The sequence below is a fragment of the Pan troglodytes genome, chromosome 1 (assembly GCF_028858775.2).
Source record: "Pan troglodytes isolate AG18354 chromosome 1, NHGRI_mPanTro3-v2.0_pri, whole genome shotgun sequence".
NCBI classification, from domain to species: Eukaryota; Metazoa; Chordata; class Mammalia; order Primates; family Hominidae; genus Pan; species Pan troglodytes.
In genome coordinates, this window is record NC_072398.2 from 43,607,004 (window position 1) to 43,621,192 (window position 14,189).

The 14,189-nt window shown below is 47.7% G+C and overlaps 1 non-coding gene across 1 annotated transcript; it reads right to left on the bottom strand.

The window, feature by feature from the left end:
• Positions 1-544: 544 nt before the first annotated feature.
• TRNAK-UUU (transfer RNA lysine (anticodon UUU)) lies at positions 545-617 on the bottom strand. The gene has a single exon. It is a non-coding gene; the product is annotated as a tRNA-Lys (tRNA).
• Between the last annotated feature and the right edge of the window lie 13,572 nt (positions 618-14,189).

A 14,189-nucleotide genomic window follows, 5' to 3' on the forward strand; every position in this document is an offset into this window, starting at 1 on the left:
ACCTGGGGTGAACCAAAGTTCCTGCCCTCATGGAGCTTACACTCTAATGAAAGAGCCATAAACAAACATATGTACTATATAGTCAGGTAGCACCAGAAGGGAAAAAGCAGGTCAGGGGTTGGAGAGGGATGGGGGATGCTGTGTTAGCTTAGGTGGTCAGGGCAGGCATCTCTGAGGAGGTGAGATTCTAGCTGAGACCTAAATAGAATGAGGGACAGGCTGTCTGAAGCCAGTTGCCTGCCTGTATTTTTTTTCTTTTTGAGACAAGAGTCTCACTCTGTCACCCAGGCTGGAGTGCAGTGGCACGATGTTGGCTCACTGCAACTTCACCCTGCCAGCAATTCTCCTGCCTCAGCCTCCCAAGTAGCTGGGATTACAGGCACACGCCACCATGCCCGGCTAATTTTTGCACTTTTTAGTAGAGACAGGATTGCACCATACTTACCAGGCTGGTCTCGAACTCCTGACCTTGTGATCCTCCCGTCTCAGCCTCCCAAAGTGCTGGGATTACAGGAGTGAGCCACCGTGCCCAGCCAAAATAGGACGCCCGAACAAGGACTTGAACCCTGGACCCTCAGATTAAAAGTCTGATGCTCTACCCACTGAGCTCTCCGGGGTCACCTGCCTGTATTAAAGTCTGGGCTGTGGTGCTAAAACACTGAGTGGGGAATAACCTTGGTAGGTTGGGACAAGGGTTGGAGCAGCTGCAAGAGGTCCACAGTGGCTTCTGCAGAGTGAATGAGGCAGAGCTTAGTAGGAAATGAGATGAAAAATGCAGCCAGGGGCCTCATCAAGTTGGGCCAGGTTGGGAAATAGTTCGAGTTTTATTCTAAAGGTAACAGACGCCACTGGATGGGTGAGAATCAGAGGAATTTTTAAATCTGGTTTCTGCTTTTGTTTCTTGGTATTGAAGCCATTGGATTTCAGTACTGAAACTTCCCTATCCCAATCTTTAGTGAGGCTGTTAGGCACCCAGAAGGTGCCAACACTTTGCTGCTGGGCGTCCAAACCCAACACTGCAACACTCATTCATTCCACTTATGTTCCCAGAACTGTCCTAGGCGTGGGTATGCAGCAGTGAACACATCTGACATAAGCCCTGCCCTCCCAGAGTATTCTACAAGGAGGAGATGAATAAACAACATAAATATGCACTATAGGTTATACATACAGAGCCCATACTAGACAACGGTCAAGGGTTTAGACTAGAGAAAAATGAAGTGCATGCAAGTGATACCAAGTGCTGGGGGGTGCTTTGAAATTTCAAACACAGGGGTCAAGGATGTCTTCCCCATGGGGCTGACACACTGAGATAGCCCCTCTCAGCCCGGCTGGCTTCCAGGAAGGCTTCTCCCCAGCTCCAGGGAATGCGTCCATTTCCTCCCTAGCACGGACCCTGCGGCCAGGAGGGAGGGCCCTGGTTGGATCTACCGAGGAGAGAGAGAAGAGCAGGGACCCTGGAGCGGAGGACTCAGGTGTGCTCATCAGATGGTCCAGGCACATGGCCTTGGAGGATGGTGGGGGGCTGGGGTGGGGGCAGGGGAGGAAAGGGGCTGGGTCTGGCAAGTCTCAGGAGAATATTGATGAGTTTTCTGGCAAGAAGTGACAGGGCTGGTGGGGACGGTGTAATGAAGACAGAGGATCTCAGGCCAGCTCTGCTCATCTTCCTGTGGGAGGAGGAGGGGCACAACCCGGGTGGAGGGTGGGGAGTGGGCTTGCCAAGTGCCCGCTGTGCCCTCTCCTCTGGCACCTTAGCTCTCCAGCTGCCCCAGCTTCTCCCCGCTGCCCCTCCTTCCTCCACTCACCTCAGCCCACGCTCTTCTCTCCTTCCTGCCCTGCTTTCTCTGGAGAGAAGACCCTTTCCCCTTCCCCACTTTTCTCTCTTCTTTCTTTTCTTTTTTCCTGTTTCTCCCATTTGCCTGTCCCTCCACAGCTCTCTTTTCTCACTTCTTTTTCTCTCTGCCCACCTCCACCCCCAGCCTCCTGACTGTGACCTCCAGAGCAATGCGCTGTCTTTTCTCTGGGGATTTCCTACAATTCTCTAAAACAGTGGCGACCCCCGATTCTATCAACAATTTATTCAGTGCCCCCTGCATGGTAGGCACTTGCTGTGCCAGCCTGCACACCAGGGCTGCACAGTACCAGGGAGGAGGGAACATGGAATATTTGATTTTCCCTGACTTCCTTCCTTCCTTCCTCTTTCTTGCTTTCTCCTTCCTTCCTTCCCTCTTTCTTGCTTTCTCCTTCCTTCCTTCCCTCCCTCCCTCTTTCCTTCCTTCCTTCCTTTCAATCGTAGTAAAATACACAGAACATAAAATTTACCACTAGTGACATTTATTTTTTGTTTATTTATTTTTTTGAGACGGAGTCTCGCTCTGTCGCCCAGTCTAGAGTCCAGTGGTGTGATCTCGGTTCACTGCAACCTCCACCTTCCAGGTTCAAGCAATTCTCCTGTCTCAGCTTCCCGAGTAGCTGGAATTACAGGCGTGCACCACTTCTGGCTAATTTTTGTATTTTTAGTAGAGACTGGGTTTCACCATATCAGCCAGGCTGGTCTTGAACTCCTGATCTCGTGATCCGCCCACCTCAGCCTCCCAAAGTGCTGGGATTACAGGAATGAGCCACCGCGCCCGGCCACTAGTGACACTTAGTACATTGGATGTGTGTCATCACCACCATCTAGTTCCAGCACATTTCATCCCCCCAAAAGGAAACCCCATTCCCATGAGCAGTCACTCCTATTGCCCCTCCTCTCAGCCCCTGGCAACCACTCAGCTGTTTTCTTGTCGGTGGACTTGCCTATTCTAGATATTTCATATAAATAAACATGTGCTTTTTGTGTCTGACTTCTTACACTTAGCAGAATGTTTTCAAGGTTCGCCATGTTGTAGCATGTATCAGTATTTCACTCCTTTTTCTGGCTGAATAATATTCTACCATGTGGTTATACCATATTTTGTTTATCCATTCACCCATCAGTTGATGGAATTTGAGTTGTTTAGGTCACTGAATTTTGAAGCAGAAGCCCTAGTGTTGAGTTCCACGCCACTCCTACCTGTGTGGCCTTGAGCAGCCATGTATGTCTTGGAGCACTGATAATTTCACCTATGAAATGGAACTGTAAAATTTTAAGTCTCTATGCTCTTTTAGAGCATAAGAAAAATGGTCTATGATCTTCTAGCTTGATAAGTTGGAAACTGCCTCTCACCTCTCTCCTTCTGTACCTCTCCCATTTGCTATTGAATTTGGGATCAATGTTGAGTAAAAAAATTCATGTGCCAGCTGGGTGTGGTGGCTCACACCTGTAATCCCAGCACTTTGGGAGGCCGAGGTGGGCGGATCACAAGGTCAGGAGATCAAGACCATCCTGGCTAACATGGTGAAACCCCATCTCTACTAAAAATACAAAAAATTAGCCAGGCATGGTGGTGAGTGACTGTAGTCCCAGCTACTCGGGAGGCTGAGGCAGGAGAATGGCGTGAACCCGGAAGGCGGAACTTGCAGTGAGCCGAGATCGCACCACTGCACTCCAGCCTGGGTGACAGAGACTCTGTCTCAAAAAAAAAAAAATTCATGTGCCAAAGTCAGGTGGACTAATGTTTATTGTTGTGTTCATTGTCACCTAGACCATTTTCCTGATTTATTTATTTTTATTTATTTATTCTTTTTTAGATAGAGTCTTGCTCTGTCGCCCAGCCTGGAGTACAGTGGTGTGATCTTGGCTCACTGCAACCTCCGCCTCCCAGGTTCAAGTGATTCTCCTGCCTCAGCCTCCTGAGTAGCTGGGATTACAGGCACTGCTACCACACCTGGCTAATTTTTGTATTTTTAGCAGAGGCGGGGATTCTCCATGTTGGCCATTCTGGTCTTGAACTCCTGACCTGAAGTGATCTGCTTGCCTCGGCCTCCCAAAGTGCTCGGATTACAGGCATGAGCCAGTGTGCCTGGCCCATTTTACAGATTTAAACATGCATTATTTTTCAAATTTTAGTATCTTTGAAATTGGCACATAGTTTACAACCAATGGTTGTATAGTAACTAATAAAACTCTTTATTTTTCTAGTGGTTTGTAAAATAATTGTGCTTATTCCAATCAGCAGTTCAAGGTTAGTGTAACATGCTAGGAATAGGTCAGTGAACATCACCATGAACAATAAGAGAAATAAAAACTGACTTCCTAATGAAACATTTTTGATGTAAGTTAACTGATATCCTGGTATGTGAACTCTCAGCTAAATGAGTTGGTTGACATGGAAATATTGATTTACTTGAGCTGACATAATGTCAACATCATTTAAAACACCATGCAGACACACCTTGCTGGCACCAATGGTTCTAAAACACTTGGCCGCCGTGGTAGGGCCATAGATTCCATGAGAAAATACTTGTGAATGGACTTTGTGAACTGAGACGCTAGATGGTAGTGCAAAGGTGCGGTTATTAGTGTCTCATTCTCCCAAAGCTCCGCCTCCCCGCCCTGCCCCCTCCCACCCTCTCCAACATGGGAGAAGTCGCATACAAATACTGAATATTTTTGCCTTCATTAAAACAGGCCAGATATCGTAATTACATCCCAGAGAGCAGAGGGCTCCATCTGAAGGGAGGAGAGGGAGGTGGATGAAAGTCAGTCAGACATGCAGAATTCGTGAGCTTGGCTAATTGAGCACCTCCACTAAGAACAGATCTTAGCTGACTAGGGAAGAAAACCATATCCGGTTGTCCTGGCCCTGCTCAAACCTTGTCTCCTCCCGGAGCCTTGAGTTGGGCCAGCCTGCCTCTGAACTCCCATGGCAGGCCCTCGGTCAAGACCTGAGCACTAACTGCTCCTGTGGCTGTCCTCTGTCTCCAGCTAGACTGTGAATGAGTTGAGAGCAGAGGCGTTCTGTGAACTCTTTTCTGTGAGTTTTCTCATGGCTATGTGGCAGGAATGTAGTAGAAATATGGAGAGGAGTCAGGAATAAGGGCAGTGTTCCTCAAAATGTCCACCCAGACCACCTGCATGGGCTATCACCTGCTGGAGCTGGTTACAAATGAAATTCCTGGGAATCCACCCAAGAGACTGTATTTCAGTACGTAGGGCCCGGGAATCTGCATTTAAACAATCTACCGCAAATAATTCTATGCTCAGTACAGTTAGAAAACCACCAAGTCTAAGGATTAAACTAGGTGATCCTGCAGGTGCTTTCCAACCCAACAGCCTGTGATGTACTTTGCTGTCTTCTAAGCATTCAGTCCTCCTCCTCTCTGTCCTTGAAAGCCTACTGTGTGTCTCGCTTCTGCCAGTGTAGGAAACTGATGCTCAGCCAATGTTCAGGAAAAGCGTCAAAGGGGAGACTAGCATTGCTGTCCCTGCTCCCAGCAAGAGAGCAAGGAGGGTGGAGGAGGACAAGATGGGGCTGTGGGCTGGGGAAGGGAAAGGACCAGGACAGGAGGGGGCTGAATGAGCCAGCAGGAGGTGCTTTGGACCTTGGCAGTCACTGGGGGCCCTGCTGGTCCCATGGCCCCTGCACTCCCTGCCCACCCAACTAGCCTGCCCAAAAGGAGGGAACAGTGCTAGCCAGACACCTTTGTGCTTTGATCACTAAGAGAACTCACTACCACCAAGAAGAATGAGCTGCTGAGGTTTAATAGAACTTATGTCGGAGGATGAGGAACAACTTGTGGGGCCTTTGGCTTCACTAAGCTACATGCAGAGCTGTGACTCTGGACCCATGCCATGGAGATCCCTGTGCTTGATCCTCCAGCCAGGTCCCTGATGCACCCCTTGTCTGAGGTGAGCATGCTCAGTGTTTAATAACGGCTGGTGCCGCTAACGTTTATTATGTCCAGCCCCCAGCTAAGCACTTTACATGCATTACCTCATTTAATCTCTATGCCAACCCTACTAATAAACCCCTTTTGCAGATAGGAAAACTGACGTTGTGATGTATGGTGTAACTTGCACAATGTCACGTGGTTCTTTCTTTTTCTTTTCTTTTTTTTATGACAGAGTCTCTCTGTTGCCCACGCTGGAGTGCAGTGGCACAATCTTGGCTCACTGCAACCTCTGTCTCCTGGGTTCAAGCAATTCTCCTGCCTCAGCCTTCCAAGTAGCTGGGATTACAGGTGCCCACCACTGCACCTGACTAATTTTTGTATTTTCAGTAGAGACGGGATTTCACCATGTTAGCCAGGCTGGTCTCAAACTCCTGACCTCAGGTGATCCACCTGCCTCGGCCTCCCAGAGTGCTGGGATTACAGGCATGAGCCACCATGTCTGGCCTGGTTCTTTCAACTGGTGTTTTACCTCTTCCTCAGATGTCCATCTCTATCCCTGTTTCTCTCCTCTTTATCCTCTCCGGCCTGGCTCTGTCCCTCTTATAGCGAGGGGCCTGGAACTCAACCTAGCGCGAATGCTCTAAGGGTTCTGTCCTGGTGTGGGACACTTCCCTTCTGTTGATGCAGCCCTGTGGTGGGCTTTTCTGGAAGCCTCACCACACTGGTGTTCAACCTGAGCTTACTGTCAGGTGAAGCCCCTAAATTGATGCTTTCTGATCCTAACTCTCTATTCTATTTTTATATAATGGGGATTCTGTGCCCAGGTACAGGAATTTACATTCATCCCTATTAAATATTTTCACCTACATGCTTCTTGGTTCTGTCTGTTACATCCCCTATGGACACACACACACACACACACACACACACACACACTCCTCTTTCCCAGAAGACAGATGTGTATTTTGGACAATCTACTCCATGGGGACTATCTGTTTTCCACTCTTACCCTTAAAAGTAAGGAAACACAAGTTGTGTACATGTTTCCTCCAGGGTTTTCCTGGTCACATTGCATACTCAGGCGAGAGGGCTTCATGACCAAGCGTGCAGGCTCTGGGTCAGACTGCCTGGGTTGGAATCCCAGCCTGAGCACGGAGCCTTGTGACCTTGAGATATTAATGTAGCCTCTGTACTTCAGTGTTCTCTGTAAAATGGCAATAACTATATCTATCTCACTTGTTATTCTGAGAATTAAATGTGATAGTTGGCCGGGTGCAGTGGCTCACACCTGTAATCCCAGCACTTTGGGAGGCTGAGCAGGTGAGTGGCTTAAGGCCAGGAGTTCGAGACCGGCCTGGCCAACATGGTGAAACCCCATCTCTACTAAAAATAAAAAAATAGCCAGGTGTGGTGGCATGTGCCTGTAATCCCAGCTACTCAGGAGGCTGAGGTATGAGCATCGCTTGAACCTGGGAGGCGGAGTTTGTAGTGAGCTGAGATCGTACCACTTCACTCCAGTCTGGGAGACAGAGTGAGACCCTGTCTCACACACACACCAAAAAATGTGATAGTAATTGGGCAGTAAATATGTTGGCCTCCTCGTTGCCTCTTCTGGCTTCTCTGGGTCCCCCGATCTTGCTTTCCCATCCTGACACACTCCCACATCTGTTTGACCTTAGTTACAAAGAGAAACACAGAATTTCTGTGATGAAAGGGCTTCAGAGGCAGTCCAATCCAGCCCCTTTGTTGTACAGATGAGAAAACCACAGTCCCTCCTGCCATTCCTCTGTTGCTTCATTTTGTTCCAAAGTCGTTGTATTTCCAGCACTCCAGTTACCACCTTTTCTCTCTCCAGCTCACATAGCAATCAGATCAGGCTGCTTTTCCCCAGTGCAATCAGTGAGCTCCCAGCCTCCAGCTTGCTGGATTTATGGCTCTCTGCTGGCTCACGGGGTCCTTAGGGGTCTGTGAGCTCAGGAGTTATGGGCCAGCTGAGACAGGGCTTTCAGTGCACTTGGCCCAACTTGTCAGTCACCTCCTGGGGCCGGTTGCATGGAAAAAAGAAAATCAAATACCAAGGCCAATATGCTGACCACATTTTTATGCTCTTCATTCAAATCCAAAATGTTCCCTATGGGGCATGCTGGAAGCTGTTCAGAAGTGAAAGGCAGAGATCGTTCTCCGACTGGCCAGGAAAAGAGGACTACAGGGAGGATGCCGCATGTCTGAGCAGTTTGTGTCCCTTCTCAGAAGACGTTGTGCCCATGTGCCAGGGCAGTGCAATGACAGAGGGTGGTGGGGTAGAAGCTCTGATTTCTCTGAATTCTCCATTAATTCCTTCAAAAAAAGGTTAATAGTTATTTAACTAGCTTTTAGACAATTCCTCGACTTCCTCTTCCCAACCAAAGCACCAACTTTAGCCCCTCTAATACAGACATTCTGGGGCCAGCCCTTTGCCAGAGATAAGGAGGGGCAGCCTACCTAGGCTGTTTAAGGCAGTTTTGTAATGCAGGGGGTGGATGTTGCATAGCTAGCTTTCTTTCCAAGTAAGGAAAAAATACAATAATCATTTCTTAAGATAAAGGACATTCTAGGCTGGGCACAGTGGCTCACACATGTAATCCCAGCACTTTGGGAGGCCAAGGCAGGCAGATCACTTGAGGCCAGGAGTTCAAGACCAGCCTGGGCAACATGGCAAAACCCCATCTCTACTAAAAATGCAAATAATTAGCTGGGCATGGTGGCACATGCCTGTAGACCCAGCTATTCAGGAGGCTGAGGTGGGTGAATCACCTGAGCCCAAGGCTGCAGTGAGCCAAGATCGTGCCACTGCACTCCAGCCTGAGTGACAGAGTGAGACCCTATCTCAAAAAAAAAAAAAAAAAGAGAAAGAGAGATAAAGGACATTCTAACAACACGAAGGGTGGTGGGGAGAGAGAGAGAGAATGGACAAAATGTCAGACTAAGGAACAATCTTTAAATTGAATTAATTCGGCATTATTAAAATGCCAACAGATTGTCTTCGCATTTGCTTTTTGCAGTAGCAGCGCGATCCCCTGGGGCTGGAGTCTGAGATATGGAATTAACTCAGGGCCTGCCACTTAGCAACATGTGACTTTGGGTAAGTTAACTGACAGACTTGAACATCAGTAGACTTGCCTTCAGTTTCCTCATCTGTAAAACAGGAAGGATAGCACTTATCTCATCAGGTGGCTGGGGAGAGAGGGTCAGAGAAAGGAATGGACCATTTACTGAGCAACTATGAAAAGACAGGCATGTTGATATAGGATGTTTCATTTAATCTTCAGGACAACCTAATGAGGTAGGTGTTATCATGATCATTTTACAGATGAGGAAACTGAGACTCAGAGGTTAAGTAATTTGCCCAATTTAACTCACAAACCCACAGTTAGCACCTGTGTTTGCTTGAATGCAAAGCCTACACTCTTTCCAGAAGGGCAGGCAGAAAGGAGGAAAGGGAAGGAAATAGGTTGGGGCAACAGTTCCTGGTCCAGACCTCAGTTTTCTCTGCGAAGTAGAAAGCAAGATCATCTACTGAGATGGGGAGGCAGGGAAGGGTCAGGAGTGGTGTAGGTTTGGAGAAACTTCTGTGGCCCCAAGACAGAGAACTTACCCATCCTCAGAGATAATGTTGCTAACAAGTTGTTCAGCACCTGGTTTTCTCTGGGACATGCTCCCCAGGGGAAGGGTCACTGTCTTGTTCATAAAGAAGAAACATATTTTACCGCCGGCCACAGTGGCTCATGCCTGTAATCCCAGCACTTTGGGAGGCCAAGGTGGGCGCATCACATGGTCAGGAGTTCGAGACCAGCCTGGCCAACATGGTGAAACCCCGTCTCTACTAAAACTACAAAAATTAGCCAGGCGTGGGGCGGACGCCTGTATTCCCAGCTACTCAAGAGGCTGAGGCAGCAGAATTGCTTGAACCCGGGAGGTGGAGGTTGCAGTGAGCAGAGATTGCACCACCGCACTCCAGCCTGGATGATAGAGCAAGACTCAGTCTCAAAAACAAACAAACAAACAAACAAAAACATATTTTACCATTTGCTTATTGCAAAAACAATACCTAGTACAGTGCCTGGCATGTAGTAGTAAATTTATGTTATTTAATAAATAATATGGAGTCCCAGGCCGGGCGCGGTGGCTCTTGCCTATAATCCTAGCACTTTGGGAGGCTGAGGCAGGCAGATCACGAGGTCAAGAGATTGAGACCATCCTGGCCAACATGGTGAAACCCTGTCTCTACTAAAAATACAAAAATTAGCTGGGCGTGGTGGCGCATGCCTGTAGTCCCAGCTACTCGGGAAGCTGAAGCAGGAGAATCACTTGAACCCAGGAGGTAGAGGTTGCAGTGACCCGAGATTGCACCACTGCACCCCAGCCTGGCAACAGAGTGAGACTCCATCTCAAAATAATAATAATAAAAAAATAATATGGAGGCCCTACTATGTACTGACTCTGCTGTAGGTATTGGGGCCCCTTACATTCTAATAGGAGAGTTGGATAGTAACACAGAAGCCAATAAATAAAACATTCTCAGTTAGAAATAAAACTATGAATAAAGTAAGATAGAGTAAGGGGATAGAGAGTGCCTGTTGCAATAGGGAGCTTCTCTCAGGAGGTAACATTTGAGATACACCTGGAATGATGAGACAAAGTTATTCATGCCAAGATGATGGAAGGGTGTTCCAGGCAGAAGGAACAACAAGTGTGAGGCCCTCAGCGAGAACAATCTTGGAACGCTCAGGGAAGCCAGAAGGAAGGCTTGTGCAGCTGGAGAGGAGGTGAGTGTGGGGGAGAGTTGTAGTAAACGAGAGAAGAAGGGTCAGACCGTGTAAAACCTCATAAGCCAAGTTAAGAAGCTTGGATTTTATTCTAATTCCAGTAAGAAGTCTTTGGAAGGTTTTAAGCAGTGGGAGGGATGTGATCTGATTTGTGCTTTAAAACACTCACTCTGGCTTTTAGATGGAAAGTAGACTGTAGTGGGAAGAATGAGTGGAAGCAGGAGGCCAGGGAGGAAGCTGGCGCAGTCAGCCAGGAGAGGAGCAAGAACACTAGACTCAAGGGGCAGCCAGGGAGACAGACAGAAGTGGTTGGATTTGAACAATGGGTCTGGCTGATAGATTAGCTGTGGGAGGGTGAGAAAAAGAGAGGAATCAAGGATGTTCTCTACATTTTCGGACAGCGCTGATGGTCCTATTACTGAAGGAGGAGCGATTGGGAGCAAAAGGTATGGAAATCAAGAATTCCATCATGGACATGTTAAATTCAAAGTTCCTGGTAGACATCTGTTATGGGTTGACTTGTATCTCCCCCAAAAAAGTCCTAATTCCCAATACCTGTCAATGTGATCTTATGTGGAAATAGGGTCTTTGCACATGTAATAAGATAAGGTCATGAGGGTGGCTCTAATCCAATATAACTATCATCTTTATAAAAAGAGATGGGCCCGGCATGGTGGCTCATGCCTTTAATCCCAGCACTTTGGGAGGCCGAGGGGGGCAGATCACCTGAGGTCAGGAGTTTGAGACCAGCCTGGCCAACATGGAGAAACCTTGTCTCTACTAAAAATACCAAAACATTAGCTGGGGGTAGTGGTGGGTACCTGTAATCCCAGCTACTCAGGGGGCTGAGACAGGAGAATCACTTGAACCCAGGAGGCAGAGGTTGCAGTGAGCTGAGGTGGAGCCATTGCACTCCAGCCTGGGCAACAAGAGCGAAACTCTGTCTAAAAAAAAAAAGAGAGAGAGAGAGATCAATTGGTCGGGCACAGTGGCTCATGCCTGTAATCCCAGCTACTTGGGAGGCCGAGGCAGGAGAATTGCTTAAACCTGGGAGGCAGAGGTTGCGGTGAGCCGAGATCACGCCATTGCATTCCAGCCTGAGTAACAAGAGTGAAACTTTGTCTCAAAAAAAAAGAAAAAAAAAAGAGAGAGAGATCAAGTTCAGCAAAAACACATACAGAAGAACAGCATATGAAGACATAGACACAGAGAGAAGATGGTCTCACAGTGATGAAGACGGCAGAGACTGGAGTGATGCTGCTACAAGCCTAGGAACGCCTGGGGCTAGAAAAGGCAAGGAAGGATCCTCCCCTAGAGGGGTCAGCCTGGCCCTGCCAACACCTTCATTTTGAACTTCTAGCCTCCAGAACTGTAAGACAACACATTTCTGCCATTTTAAGCCACATAATTTGCAGTACTTTGTTAAAGCAGCTCTAGGAAGCTAATACAACAGCTGAGTGAAGAGGTCAAATGAGCATTTAGATATGCAAGCCTTCAGCTTAGGAGAGAGCTTGGTTTCTAAAGCCAAAGGAATAAAATTGCCTAGAGAGTGGGTTTGGGAGAATTGAGAGGAGAAAAGAGCCCAGGGAGAGACAGAGGAATGGCCAGTGAGGCAGGGGTACCAGGAAGTGTCTCAAGGGAAGAGTTGGAAGGAGGAGAGAGCAGTCAATTATGTCATACACTTACGATGATGGGTGAAATTGAACTGGCTTCAGCCTTTGGATTTTGCAAGATGGAGACTGTCGATGATTTTGACAAGAGAAGTGTCAGCAGGGTGGTGAAGACAGAAGTCAAACTGGAGTGAGCTGAGGAGTGAATAAAGGTAAGAAAGTGTAGAGTAATTACAGAGAACTATCTTGAGTTTTGCTGTAAAATGATAAAGAAAAGGGCTATTACCTAGAAAAAGGTGTGGGAGCCAGGAAAGATTTTTTTATTTTATTTTATTTTTTATGAGACGGAGTCTCACTCTGTCGCCCAGGCTGGAGTGCAGTGGCATGATCTCGGCTCACTGCAACCTCTGCCTCCTGGGTCCAAGCGATTCTCCTGCCTCGGCCTCCTAAGTAGCTGGGATTACAGGTGCGCACCAACACGCCCAGCTAATTTTTTTGTATTTTTAGTAGAGATGGGGTTTCACCATGTTGGCCAGGCTGGTCTCCAACTCCTGACCTCATGATCTGTCCACCTTGGCCTCCCAAAGTGCTCAGATTACGGGCTTAAGCCACCGCGCCCAGCTGTTTTTTTTTTAAGGTAGGCAACATTAAGGCATGTTTTTCTGTATGTGGGGATGATCTAGGGTTGAAGGAGAAACTGATGATTCAGGAAAGACAGGGTATAATTTCAAGGAGCAAAGACACAGAAGTGAGGGTGGATGGGATCCAGTGCAAAAATGCAGGAGTTGGCCCTAAGTAGGAATGGAGACTTTTCATCTATTACAGCTGCAGGGAAGGCAGAGAATATGAGTAGAGATTGTGTAGATGGGTTGGTGGATTGTGATGGGACCATGAAGTAATACTCACCTGTTTGCATCCATTTGTATTTATTATATCAGTGAAGTATGGGTTGAGGGATGGTATTGCCATGCCTGATACTGTCATCCAGGAAAGTGGACGGTCAGTTAAAGCTACACACAGTCCAGACTCTAAGGTGGCAATGAGGACTCTCCTGAAGAAAAGGATGACTGAAATGAATCCTTGTATCCATGAAGTGTCCGGTGCTGTGCTAGGCACATGACATATTCATTGATGAAAACTGTGGCTTTCTATCTGGATCACAGAGCTGATGCTCTGGTGACTGTAACAGGAATAGGCTCTAGCCCACTGTGCTACACACAACAGACTCAGGATGCTGTGAGTGACGGTAATTTCTAAGTATTTCTGATTGCTTAGCAAGGAAAGCATCTGCATTTTGTCCCTTCTGATGAAAGTTATCTCTGTTTTCAAGACTGACCAGGGACTGGCAGTGTGTTTCGTGTTAATTAGGAAAAGGGGGACAGGAAGCAAAGGTAGGGGTCAGTAAGGTGACCTGTCCAAATTGGAGCTGCAGGATATCCCTGCCCCAGACTAAAACACTGCACCCTCTGCCTCAGAAGGGAAACAGAGAGCCTCCCTCCTCTGGAAGCTCAGAGCAGAAAAAGGCACAGTCACATTTTTTCTTTAGATGAAAATATGGCCACTCAGTCCTAGGCCTTTGCCTTCCCTTCCTTTTCCTTCTTAGTTGCTTCTTCTCCAGAATAAATTATTTCTATTTCTATTTCTTTTTTTTTTTTTTTTTTTTTTGAGACGGAGTCTCGCTTGGTCGCCCAGGCTGGAGTGCAGTGGTGCGATCTTGGTTCACTGCAACCTCCGTCTCCTGGGTTCAAGTGATTGCCCTGCCTCAGCCTCCCAAGTAGCTGGAATTACAGGTGCACACCACCACACCCGGCTAAGTTTTGTATTTTTAGTAGAACTGGGGTTTCACCGGGCTACTCTTGAACTCCTGACCTCAGGTGATCTGCCCGCCTCAGCCTCCCAAAGTGCTGGGATTACAGCTGTGAGCCACCACGCCCGGCTATTTCTATTTCTTTTAACTCCTTTTATTTTGAGTAGAGACGGGGTTTCGCCATATTGACCAGGCTGGTCTCGAACTCCT